The 12,205-nt window shown below is 37.3% G+C and overlaps 1 protein-coding gene across 5 annotated transcripts in view; it reads left to right on the plus strand.

Moving 5' to 3' along the window:
- The window catches only part of SOCS6 (suppressor of cytokine signaling 6), a 125,150-nt gene that overhangs the window by 103,424 nt on the left and 9,521 nt on the right, over nt 1-12,205 (plus strand). The gene's annotated exons all lie outside the window — the stretch shown is intronic.

Genomic DNA, 12,205 nt, shown 5'->3' on the forward strand with positions numbered 1-12,205 from the left:
ATGCATGAAGACAAATATAAAATATCATTCTATGGTAGTTTGTGGCTGAATAATAATTGCTAGTGAGTTCTGAAAAGATGGCCAGTGATGGCTCAAATTCCACTCATTGATTACTTGCCTGGGAGACATATCTCTTTTTTAGTTCTACTCAGTGGTAGCTGACTTGCTGGGATGGATCCATTTTGATTTTTTAAATCGATCTCTTGTACAGCTGCCACTGTATACAGTAGATTGCAATAATACTCTTTGTCTCAGGAAATGGGGTTGAAGGTAGGTAGGATTGGTACCCTGGAGGTAGGTGAGCCAGCCTTCTCAGAAAGATTGTGTCAAATATTAGTTTCTTCAGTCCTTGAGGTCTGCAAAGAATATTAAGCCTCTAGCAAGGGAAGGTTCTCAGATGTAATCTTAGAGATTACGAACCAAATATTTAATTTGTGTACAGGAAATTCCTAAATGGTATAAAAGGAATTTGATGTGACTTTGGGATTCACCACATCAGACCTGAGAGGCACTTTCATATCATGCAGAGGCTGCAGGAGTTGCTATGTATAGCTCGAGGGACACCAGCTGTGCCCTACATAGAACTCATGTCACCAGGCTACTCAGCAATGCTGCAATGTGCTCACAAAAGGCTTTATTTATGGGCAGAATGATAATCTTCTACAGACCGGACACGCCCCAGAAATGTGCACTCACAGCCCAGAGAGCCAATCCTATCCTGGGCTGCATCCCAAGCGGTATGGCCAGCAGGGCGAGGGAGGGGATTCTGCCCCCTTGCTCTGGTGAGACCCCACCTGGAATGCTGCATCCAGCTTTGGGGTCCCCAGCCCAGAAAAGACATGGACCTGTTGGATCAAGTCCAGAAGAGGGCAACCAAGAAGATCAGAGTGCTGGAGCACCTTTCCTATGAGGACAAGATTAGAGAATTTGGATTGTTCATTCTGGAGAAGAGAAGACTTTGGGGTGACCTAATTGTGGTATCCCAGTATCTAAAGGGGAACGCCCTACAAGAGAGATGGAGAAGAACATTTTAGAAGGCTATATAGTGACAGGACAAGAGGGAATATCTTTAAACTGAAAGGGGGTAGGTTTAGAGTAGATATTAGGATTATTCTTGATTGTGAGGGTTGCAAGGCACTGGAACAGCTTGCTCAGAGAAGATGCGGATGTCCCATCCCTGGAAGTGCTCAAGGCCAGGTTGGATGGGGCCCTGAGCAAGCTGGTCTAATAAAAGGTGTCCTTGTCCATGGCAGTGGGGTTGGAACTAGATGATCTTTAAGGTCCCTTCCAATCCAAGCCATTCTATAATTCCATAATTGTTGAAGATGTCCAGAATTTATTCAGTATTACAGAAGCTCAGGATTCCCTGTTTCAGCTGACATAGTAGCTTTCATAGCCTGTCTTGGCTTGCCTTGGGTAAAGTGACAGCATCTCCAAATCCCATTTGCTATTGACTAAGCAGCGGAGGAGCCAGATGACCTCTATCAGCTGTTCCTGAGACATGCCGAAGAATGCAAATATCACCTTTGTAGGTGCAGGATTCATAAGTCCTCCTCTTGTTGACAGCATGGAGATATGGATGCTATGCATGACAACACATCAGAGCTTTTCTGATCTAAACTTGTACAAGCCTTGCCATCTGACCAGACAAAAATCCATCAATTGTTCAAGCAAGCAGAAAGTGCTCAGTGTTTAGCCATGAAAAGATAGCAAAAATACTTACATAGACAGTGTACTTTATACCTTTGTGAGACTCCCAAAAGGGCACCCCACCACCTTTGATGGTAGATTTTTCTCATGATTTCCTCCAGACTGCCTGTTACCCAGGTTTGGCTTTAGCTGATTTCAAACCCGTCCTAGCGGTATATCCATTGTCAGCATTGTGCATGTACATCTGAGGGGAGGGAGCAAGCAAAGAGGGAAAGCACCCAAGGGGAAGGCCATCAGTTTGCAGAAGTCTAATATCCTCAGGACGATCACTAAGGCAAGCAGATAAATTAAAAACCTTTCCCAGCCAGCATTCTCCTGAGGGGCTGTCCGTGCCTGCCCCCCTCCTGCTGCTCATCATACTTCACTGTTGCAAGCAGCAGGCAGCCCTGAGACGCCTGTCTCTGTGGAGGCCTGTTGAAAGGGCTCATCCTTTCCAGCGTGGCAGTGTGTTGTTTATTTATGGTGCTGGTGCTGCAGCAGGCGTGGGGCCTCTGCAAAAGAACACACGGCTCTGTAAGATAATAAAACAGCCAGAAGGCTTTCTGTGTGTTTGTGTCACAAAAGGCTCTTCAGAGAGGAACAGTTTTAGTGTCTGAGGAATGAAGTGCTATTTCAGAATCTGGAGGCTGCAGGTTCTTTTAACAATGGAATGTTCTGTCCATATTTTTCATGTAATAAAAAGAGCAGCACAATATGCCTCCTTGCTTGCCTAGAGACCATTTGAAATTTTTAATGCTTAAACCAGAGAGAGAGAGAGCATGGAGTTCATTGCCAGGTTGACATGAACACAGAAATACTTCTTCTCTCTTCCCTGGGGACTGAAAGGTATGATGGAAAAGACTTTCAAAAGAATTGTGGTCGGGAGGATGAATTGGGGAGTTGATAGTCAAGATCTAACTCTAGCCAGATGCAGTTTCAGATACCAGATTAGCATGGCATGGGTTTGCCTCCTACTTGACTTCTTCAGTTGAAAGGTATTTATGATTTTAATCCTAAATCTAAGAAATTAGGTTTTTGCTTTTTTTTAAGCATATTGTTTTTGTCCAGACCACATTAGATTATCTGTTGCAGCAGCCAGTTGAGATTCCTAGTTTTAAAGAAAAGGAGATACAAATATTTTTTATCATAGTATTGCAAAAACTTTTTGTTAAGATATTTTGGGTTGAATGTTCATTCCATTATTTGCTGAAAGTTGGACTATTTCCTATGTGAATGCTGGTCACTCAACCATTCTGCATGGACTCTCACATTTTCAGTTTCCAAATCAATTCACATGGCACATCAGAGAGGCTCTGGACATTTTGGTAAATAACATGATTGGTGCTGCTCATCAGCATCCTGGTTTTAAGGCTTGTTGCACACTGTGAACAAAATACTTTCGTTTATGTTTACAGAGTTTGTTTTACAACTTAGGCTAAAAAATACATTTATATCAAAGCATATGCTTTGCAATAATGGAACAAAGGAACAAAAATAGTTTGAAAAACTACTGTAAGTTATTACAGTTATACTCAAGTGTGAGGATTTTCCTTGCATACACCAACTTGACATGTAAGGTACAGTATCGAATCTCCACACCCTGCGTCACTGACTGCAAACCTTAGAGAAAAGTACATCTTTTCAACTCCAGCTGTCCAGAATCACACAGTACATATGCTTGGGAATTTCTATCCTCTCAAGATGGATTAACCTCTTTCTTTTTATTTTAGATTTATATGACTTAAATTTGTTATGATTTGATGCTAGGGCATGGCATCACATGGTTTGGTGAAATATATTAATTCTCCTCTTCTTTCCACGTTAATATTACTGTTAGATACCTCAATGAGGTAATTGCTGACTTCAGACTACACTCTACTGACTGCTGCCTCTGCCTAAGGTGCATAACTTTATGAGTTGTATGTGAGGAACAATATTCATGTCCTGTCTCATTACAAAATGTATGCTTTTTCTTTTGATACATACCTCTCTAGTTTATTTGCATTTCTTAGTCATTATATATCTGAGATATTTGTTTCAATTATTTTCAAAAGGACTTTTTTCCTAGAGATTATGGGTTTATTTCATTCATGGTTATAATTTCAAAGAGGAAGTGCTGTTTGTGAAGTTAATAGCCATGTGTTTGATCAGCTTCTTTATTTTATGTATAAAACTGGGTGACTTAATTTTGAATAAGCTTCCCAATGCAGCCATCAAAATAGCTAGAAGGGCATAAGTTACTTTTATTTTTTGAAAACAAACTGCTATGGTTTATAAATCTCCATACTATAAAACCATCAGGTAATGAGGAATAAGCAAAGACTAAGAGAAGAATTATATTTTTATGTTAAAAACATTATTATTATTATAATAAATCATGAACTGGAGGGAGAAAAGCAGTTCTTTTTTTAATGTAGCTCTGAGGAAGAGATGCTGTATTGATAATGCAGGTGAATGGAGTCCAGTGTTATATGGGTAATGGTTGTCCAAGTCTCTGCAGCTTCCTCTTAACTGTGTTTATAACACCTCAGGCTGTGAAGACTTAGCTTTGAGTAGTTTATTCATTTCAACACCTATTCAGCTTATGGAATACCTGAGGAAACTGTGAGACAGAACTGGTCATATTATTTCCAGTACGTAATACTTGATATGAATTTTCTCCGCTTTGTGCATCATTCCTGCTTTTCTTTGTGGAAAAGTTCTTTAAATGACAACACAGTGTGCATTTGAGGCATCCTGGTCCTCTTCCGTTTCTGTACTATAGAATACAGGCTTTATATCTAAACAAATATCTGTGAAATGGAGAAGTGACTCATTTGACAAAAAGCATGAAAGCATTTGAGAGGTACTAGATAAAAAATTTAGGCAAGGACAAGGAGAAAGTCATCATCTGCATCACACGTCTAGTGGAGTGGCATGATCCTCCCTATCCATTTGCATAATTGAAATATTTTCTCCATGATCGTAACTTCTTCACTCTAACCACTGGTAGCTGAAAAACAGCAAAAATACCTGAAATGACCCAATATGCAATCTCTGTGAGTGCCTAGCAGGCTGCCTGGTAACTGTAAAGGTAGGCTTCATAGGAAAAGGAATTACAGTCTTAAGCTGAAGCACAACGGTTTTCTAATGTTGCGTCCAATTCCCTTCACCTCAACACATGAAATTTTGATTATTTTATTTACTAATTGTTCTATTTGCAGTCTTTGAGACCAGTTCCCAAAGAGAGAATGAGCTGGTCAACTACGTGCCAGGCAAAGAGAGGTTAAGGAGACAACTTCAAAATTGTGACTATATTAAATTTTACTATATACAATTGAGACTTTTAGGGAAAGTTGTTTATATTCTAGGGTAAGCAGAGATACTATAAAATATTTTCCACACAAGTATTAACAAGACTGAAATTTCTCTGATCTCAGTTTCTCTGAGTAACAAAACCCTTTGCTAACTCTCTTTACTATGAGAAAAAGAACTCTTTACTCTTGACTTGATCTCTGGGATATTTGAAACCAGGATTTTAAAGATTAGTTTAAGAAATTCTTGTACGTGATCATTTAATTTTTTTTGAAATTATGTAAAGTCCTCTTGTAGTTTCCATCTTTGATTTATTGAAACAATACGTAAAGCAAATATAGGAATAATGGGCTTATACAGAATTTCCATCCTTCAATTTTACAAGATTTAATCCAGCAAGACAAATCTATTTATACCACAGACTAACTTCATATATTGCACTGCTGCAGAAATCAATAGTCTGTGGCTATGAAAGCAAAAGAGAAGCCCTGTTAATTCATTAGCAGGTCTAGGTTACATCTTAGTGTGGTCAGTCTACATTAATACTCTCTGGAAGTGAATCAGAAAGAGCAGTCTCTGTAGGACACCAGACTGCAGTTGGCAAAGAAAGAAATGTTTTCATTTTCGGATAAACATCTCAATTGCATCTCTAACAATGAGCCTGTGACTGAAAGATGTAGGAGCTGAAGAAGTCAAAGGAAGCCTTGTCCACTCTTTATGACTTCTCTTATCAGGTACAGCTTGCCTTCTTGATGGAGCAGTAAGAACATTTCCTCCCATTTCAAAGTACTTTAACATGTACTGAAATCTAGAGGAGCCCTTTCATAGTTCTCTCTTCCTGCACCCTTCCCAAATATGCAAGTGAAAATTGTGTATGTAATATATTAATTTCCTGCTATTTTTCTGTTGGCATTTTTCTATAATAAGCATCTAGTCAGAAGAGTGGCTATTTTCCTGAAGTGCCAGCTCTGGGAGATTATGTGTTATGATTTAGATGATAATTCTAAGGTTGGCAGTGAGCATGGGAAGTAATGCATACTTCATATAATGATAGTTGTCTTATTTTTTGGTCAGCAGATGTAAAACTTCTTGCTAAAAATCAATGAAAAGGCAATGGGAATGTTTATTTTCTGTTCCTTTTACTCTTTCAAAGATTAAAGCTAAAATCAATTATTATTTTTAAATAGGAATTCCACTCAAAGAAAATGTGAGGAAATTATGTAATTTACCTATGCATACATAATTCAATACAGACCTTGATTTTAAGTAACTATAATTGGTACTTCAGGTACAGAGTACTTCAGGTGATGCACATTCTGAAGCAAAAGCCAAAACCCTGGTCAAAAGACTCTTTGGCCAGAATATTTTTTTCTTTGCGTGTTTTAGTGTCACAATTGCACACCTTTTCTAAATAGCACTGTGGTGAAAGTTTGGCATCTCACATCCTCCTAGAAGGCGTATCAAACTGGCGGCTGTGATGGGTATGACATTGACAGCATGTAGCCATGTCTAGACATATCTCTTCCAAGCAGTCTTGATAGTGTTATTTAACCTGCTTTGCAGTCATGTAAAACTCAGACTGAGTATTTGGCCTACTGATTCTAGCCCAGGAAGGTGAAAAAAATACATAGGCTCACATAACTACTGCAGCAATGTTGTCAACTTTCTAAAACATAAATCTGAATTCTTTTTAGACATGAACAAGTCCAAAAATAAAAATTTATTAGGTACTGCATATATAAGTGGAAAATCAGAAGTCTTTGGGATTTTTTCATCTTTAAATAAAGCTGTGAAATACTGTCTATTAACATGCATTAAATTACATGTATTATGAATACTTTGTAGATTTTGCTCTTTTGATGATGAAATGCCTAGTGCTTCTCGTTGACTTGTGTTGTACAGGTTTATATGTTTTTATCACATATTGTTGCTCCTAAATTATGATAATTCTGACCTAGAACAAGAGAAGATCCCTTGTGTAAGATGTAATTGGAACTACCAGCTGCTGTCTCTAGACTTATTGCTTTGTCACGGATTTGCATAGCTCTTCTGTTGGAAAGTACTACTGCCTTCTCATTTTAAGTTGAATTGTATTTTTCCACATTCACTTCATGACCAGTTCCACAACAGCAGGTTTGGCACTGTGTATAATATGGTGCAGAAATGGAAATAAATTTTGGCTAGAGAAATTTTCAAACTGGCAAATTATTACAAGAAAAACAGCAACAAATTGAATATCAGATCCCAGACTACTACATCTATCTTCAATGGAGAAATGTGCTGATCTTTGGAGAACTTATCACCTGTAGCTGGACTACCTACAAGTCTTTCTACTCTTCTTGCATTTCAGCCCAAACTTGTGTTGGAATAACAATGTATTGTGTTTCTATAATTTCTGACAGTACAGTACCCTAATGCTTTAAATTGTATTTCTATGCCACTGACTTTGATATCTTATATTGAGTGAACAAATGCTATTTTCAATATTAGTAGAGCATTAAAGATATAGAATTAAGAGAAAATAGCATAGTATTTTTTAAAAATAGGATAATTTATTTGTTTACCCAGAGGAAGATATCTTTAAAGATACAGATTTGTACTTGCTTGTCTAATTTTACTTGCTCTACTGCAGAGAATAATTTGGCCAAAATAGTTTTAGAGTAATCAGGATTATTTTTATTAATACCGTATTTAACTCTAGGCATAATGAATAGCTATGCCTTGCTTATCAGTAAAAAAATTACATTTATTCTGTGGCAATCCAAGAATGACTTTCAGAAGAGTTTGATATTTCTATTAAGGAAAAGAAACAAATACATATGAATCTATAGCAGTGGGTACAAAACTTGATGGCAAAGAGAAAAAGTATAAAGAGACACTTAAGAGCAATATAAGAGTTTGTGAAGATGCATAAATTCACAGCCTTGAGCAGTATTTTAGTGGTCAAAATGCAATTCTTCAATAATTAAAACATTACTTGGCAGATAATTTCAGCAAATTACCATTTCAAACTAAAACCACAGTAATTTTATTTGTAATTTGCATGTCAAATTTACAGAAAAGAATATTTAACCTGAAAAGAAAATGGCCAGCAAAATGAAGGAGCCTCAGCCTCAGAGCAATGTGCATGTCTGCTTGCATATATTTAACTCCTCACAGTTACACTTCATTCACAAAAGGAAATAACTAGCATGATAGATTTGATATGTAAAGGTTTTCAAATGGGTTGGTATGCAAAAGTTTTCAAAAACCTGTATTATGCCTTCATTTTGAATGAATTGCTCTACAAGTCCTCTCCTCAAGTACAGTCTTTTGAATTTCTCAGTAAACAAGGGTCCATGGGACAAAGGATGGGGCTAGAGGTGTATCTTTGCAAAGCCACGGTTGATGGTTCCCTGACATGTGCTGTCCTGGTTTTATAAATTAGAAATCTGGTCATTTCAGATTAGTCTCTAAGCAATGCTAGCTGTCTCCCTTTCTGTTGGGGTTCCTCCCCTCTGATGTGGGGCCCTGGGAGAGGGGCCCCGGGGTGGAGGCACAGGATTTCCCTACTTCCTGGTCAACCTTGTTCTCCATCGATTGTTTTGTGTTCCCCTGCTCGGCAAGGACCCTCTGGTCCCGTGATTGCTACAGTTCTTCGGCAAGTCACCAGCCATGCTGCTGGAGAATAAACATCTCTCTGAAAACATCTACCAAGAATTGGTCCTTATATTTCTTTTCCACAGGCCTCGCTGTATATACGTGTTGTAGGAATCCCCACTACAGCACCTTTCTAACGCTTCCAAGATGCTTTGAAGCTTTTTCATAATTTTATTTGTAACGTTACTGCAGAAAGGCACACATAACTGACTATGGCAATGAAAATATTGCCTTTTATTTGCTAACAAACTAGATGTTGTCTCCTTTGATTAAAAAAAAATCTTTTGACTCAAAATCAAAGTAAAGCTAAAATACCTTTGCTTCTAAATTTCCAAGTTAAAAGCAAAAATGTTATATAGGGAAGTGTCTCTTCTGTGGATGTGAACTCCTTCTTCTCTTTGGGTTACAAGTGTTTTGCTGTTGTCTCTCCTAATCATGAACAGGAGATTGGTGTTGTAAGAAAGTGAAGTTATGGGAGAAAAACTTTTGGGGGATGTCTGCTTACTTCATATTGATATTCATATCCTTCACACACATTTTCCAAAGCATTCATCTAAATTATATGCTCAAAATGAACAGGGGAAATACAGTCACAAAGAGAACCACTGGATGGAGCTCTTTGTTGTGACTTTTATTTTATATTTTACTTTGGGATATTAGATCCCTGTAGGTGCAAACAAACTACCCTCAGGGAAAAAAAAAACAAAAACAATGAAGTACAAATAACAGAGGAAATATACAGAAAATTAATCAGAACCCTGGACCTAATTAGACAAACTGTTGAATGGAGACAGCTTGACTGAAAGGGACAGTATACTAGGAAACTGTAAATAAAGCTGAGAAGTAAAATTCCCCTCAATTATTGCAGTAATATCCTATTCAGGTTTATCTCTGGATGTTTAGTGCTTGAGAGGTTGTGTTTGCATGTATTTTTCTCTTCTGCTTTAAAAACAATAAAACACTTGCAATTTAGTGAAACAGACACCTTTTATTTATAACTGAGAAATGAATGATTGTAACAACAATGAATGATACATTTTCAAAACATCACTAGAACTCCAATAGACTTGCCCAGGTTTTCTTCAGATGCTATAAGTTGTTTAAAATAAAAAGGCAAAATCTGTGAAATGCAGCAACAAACTCTTAATCACATGCTCATTACTACTTTGGGAATTTTTGACTTTTGTACTTCTAATGCTTGGAAGTGCTAGAATGATTTCTAAGTTCATGAAAGTGGTGGTGGTGGTGTATACAGGGGAAATATAATTCCTTTATTCATTTGTTTCATCCATCTCAGAGCAAAATGCAGGAATATAATTGTTCTGAAAGACAGAGGAAAAACCTTAGTAGAACCTCTAGACAAATTCAGTTTATTGGATTTCTCCTGAAGTTGTTCAAAAACCCCAAGAATTAAATGAGAAATTTAATGAAATTCTTAAAGTGGTAAGTTAATTCCCACCACAATAAATACTGAAGCTTTAAAAAAGGTGTGAAAGAGCAAGTATTGAAAAATAAAACTATCAGAAGGATAGTTCAGAGAGGTGTTAATGGTAATTATAGATGAGAAAAACTAAACCCTAAAACCAGAGAGCTTTCAGTTGAAAGCATCTAATGCTTTTTTCAGGGAAGATAAAATTAAAATAAAAAGAACCTCATTAAGGGGTTAGCATCAAGCTATGGAACCACAAAAATATGATAGTCATTGTCCATATGATTATTGTACCTTTTGATAAGAGGGAGTCATAAAACACAAGAAGAAAAAAATGAAAAAATATGCCTTTGAAGAGATCTATAAAATATTTATTGAAATTCCTTCTGTGTACTCAAGAAAGTACACAGGGCTAGTGACAGAGATTAAATGTTCAGCATCTACATTGAGATATGTTGGGGTTTTAATGTACTGAATATTGATTGTGTGATGAGTCCGAGAAGTTTGTTTCCTGCAGTTTCTCACAAGGGGAGGGAGAAACTAAAACATCACAGAAGATTCATGTACATAAAGTAGGGTGTTAATGGCTTTGTTGAAAGGAGAATCTTCTCTTCAGTCTGTGCACATCACTAATAATGTCTAAAAGCCCATCAGAACTGCTGAACTTTTTTTTCATGAGGGTTGAGAAGTCTGAGACTCAGTTTATGTTTACTTTTAGCATGGGAGCTTTCAAATAAAATGCTGGGCTCTAAAGGAGTATCTTAAGACAAGGACTTTTCTTCTGCTTTAGGTCATCTTTTCAGCACTTGGGAAATAAAAATTCTGTTTCAGTAAGAATGTACAGTTGAAGAAAATGAATAACTGGCATGGGTTGCAAATAATAAAAGTATAAGAAAATCATAGTTGATCTCAGGCTGATATTCCTGGTCTAGTCGCAGAGCTTTACCAACACAACTTCCTTTGCACCTATGATCCATTCAAATAAAAAATCTCGCAAAATCCAGAATTGTCTTGGCATTTTCTCAAGCTTAAAAACTGAAATGATGTGAGAAAAAATGGCCAGCCCCTTCACTTCAAAGTAATTTTTATTTGGTAAATCCATTGGCAAAGAAGTCTGTTCTGCAAGCTGTTGCTCTCAGAAGCTGCAAGTTGAATTTGGCCTGCGTGAGTGCTTCAGGCCATCTGAAATATTTTAGTCACTGGATCTTGTATCATCTTCCAGGAATCATTTGGACTACGCAAAATTAGCTTTTATGGTTGAGCAGACGTCAGGCCCCACAGTAGTCTACTGTCACAGTGAGGGAATAAAGGATGCAGCTCTAGGAGGTAGATGGGGAGCTCACTTGTAGTGGTGACACATTGTTTCCATTGCTCCCCATCCACAACGTCCTGTTGTTCCCTTTTGCCACAGCCAAGGTGATTCTGTAGGATAGGAACTTAGAAAGTGATGCTGCATACCTCTAGGTGGTTTAAAAGATGACAGATCTTATGGAGGGAGCAATCCTATGAACAAAAATGAGAATTACAAAATGTCTGTTGACTAATTCAATAAAGCAGAGAGCCTGCATAAACCATAAACAGGTTAACTAAGGTTCTATCTATTGTTGGTTTTATTTTAAAAAGTAGGATCCTTTTTTATTTCTCTTCCAATATTTTTAAATTCAAGAATTTAAAATTTCCAGATGTTGACCTGTGCCAATAATGACACTCAGTATGCTGTGGCACACATATCAACAATCCTTCCTGTGCTGACATGAGCAATGTTTTCACAAGTAGGAAAATGATCTGTTCACTCACACATCTGTTTCCAAACACCACTTTGAAAAATCATGGTTGAAAATCTATTTTCAACATGAAAATGATGCTAAAAGTACTTTTTTGGAAGGAAAAACTTTTACAGGAAATAATTTTTGCTGTTTCTGACAATGAAGGACATCACTAGGCCAGCTGTTTGTTCTCTTTGGTCAAAGTTAAACTAGAATGGAAATTCCAGTAAGGCTTGCTGATTTTTCTACAGTGTCTTGGTCTTGGGGTGACTTGATGTTGTATTCCCTATTGCTGCCCTGGGCCCAGAAATTAGTATATATGCTTTTCTATGCCTTTAAACTGAGCCTGAGAGGGGAGAGAGAAAAGTGTACTTTTTCAAAGCAGTTT

Source organism: Corvus kubaryi, unplaced genomic scaffold (assembly GCF_017639235.1).
Source record: "Corvus kubaryi isolate FWS band 111438036 unplaced genomic scaffold, C.kubaryi_AGA036_p1.0 132, whole genome shotgun sequence".
Classification (NCBI taxonomy): Eukaryota; Metazoa; Chordata; class Aves; order Passeriformes; family Corvidae; genus Corvus; species Corvus kubaryi.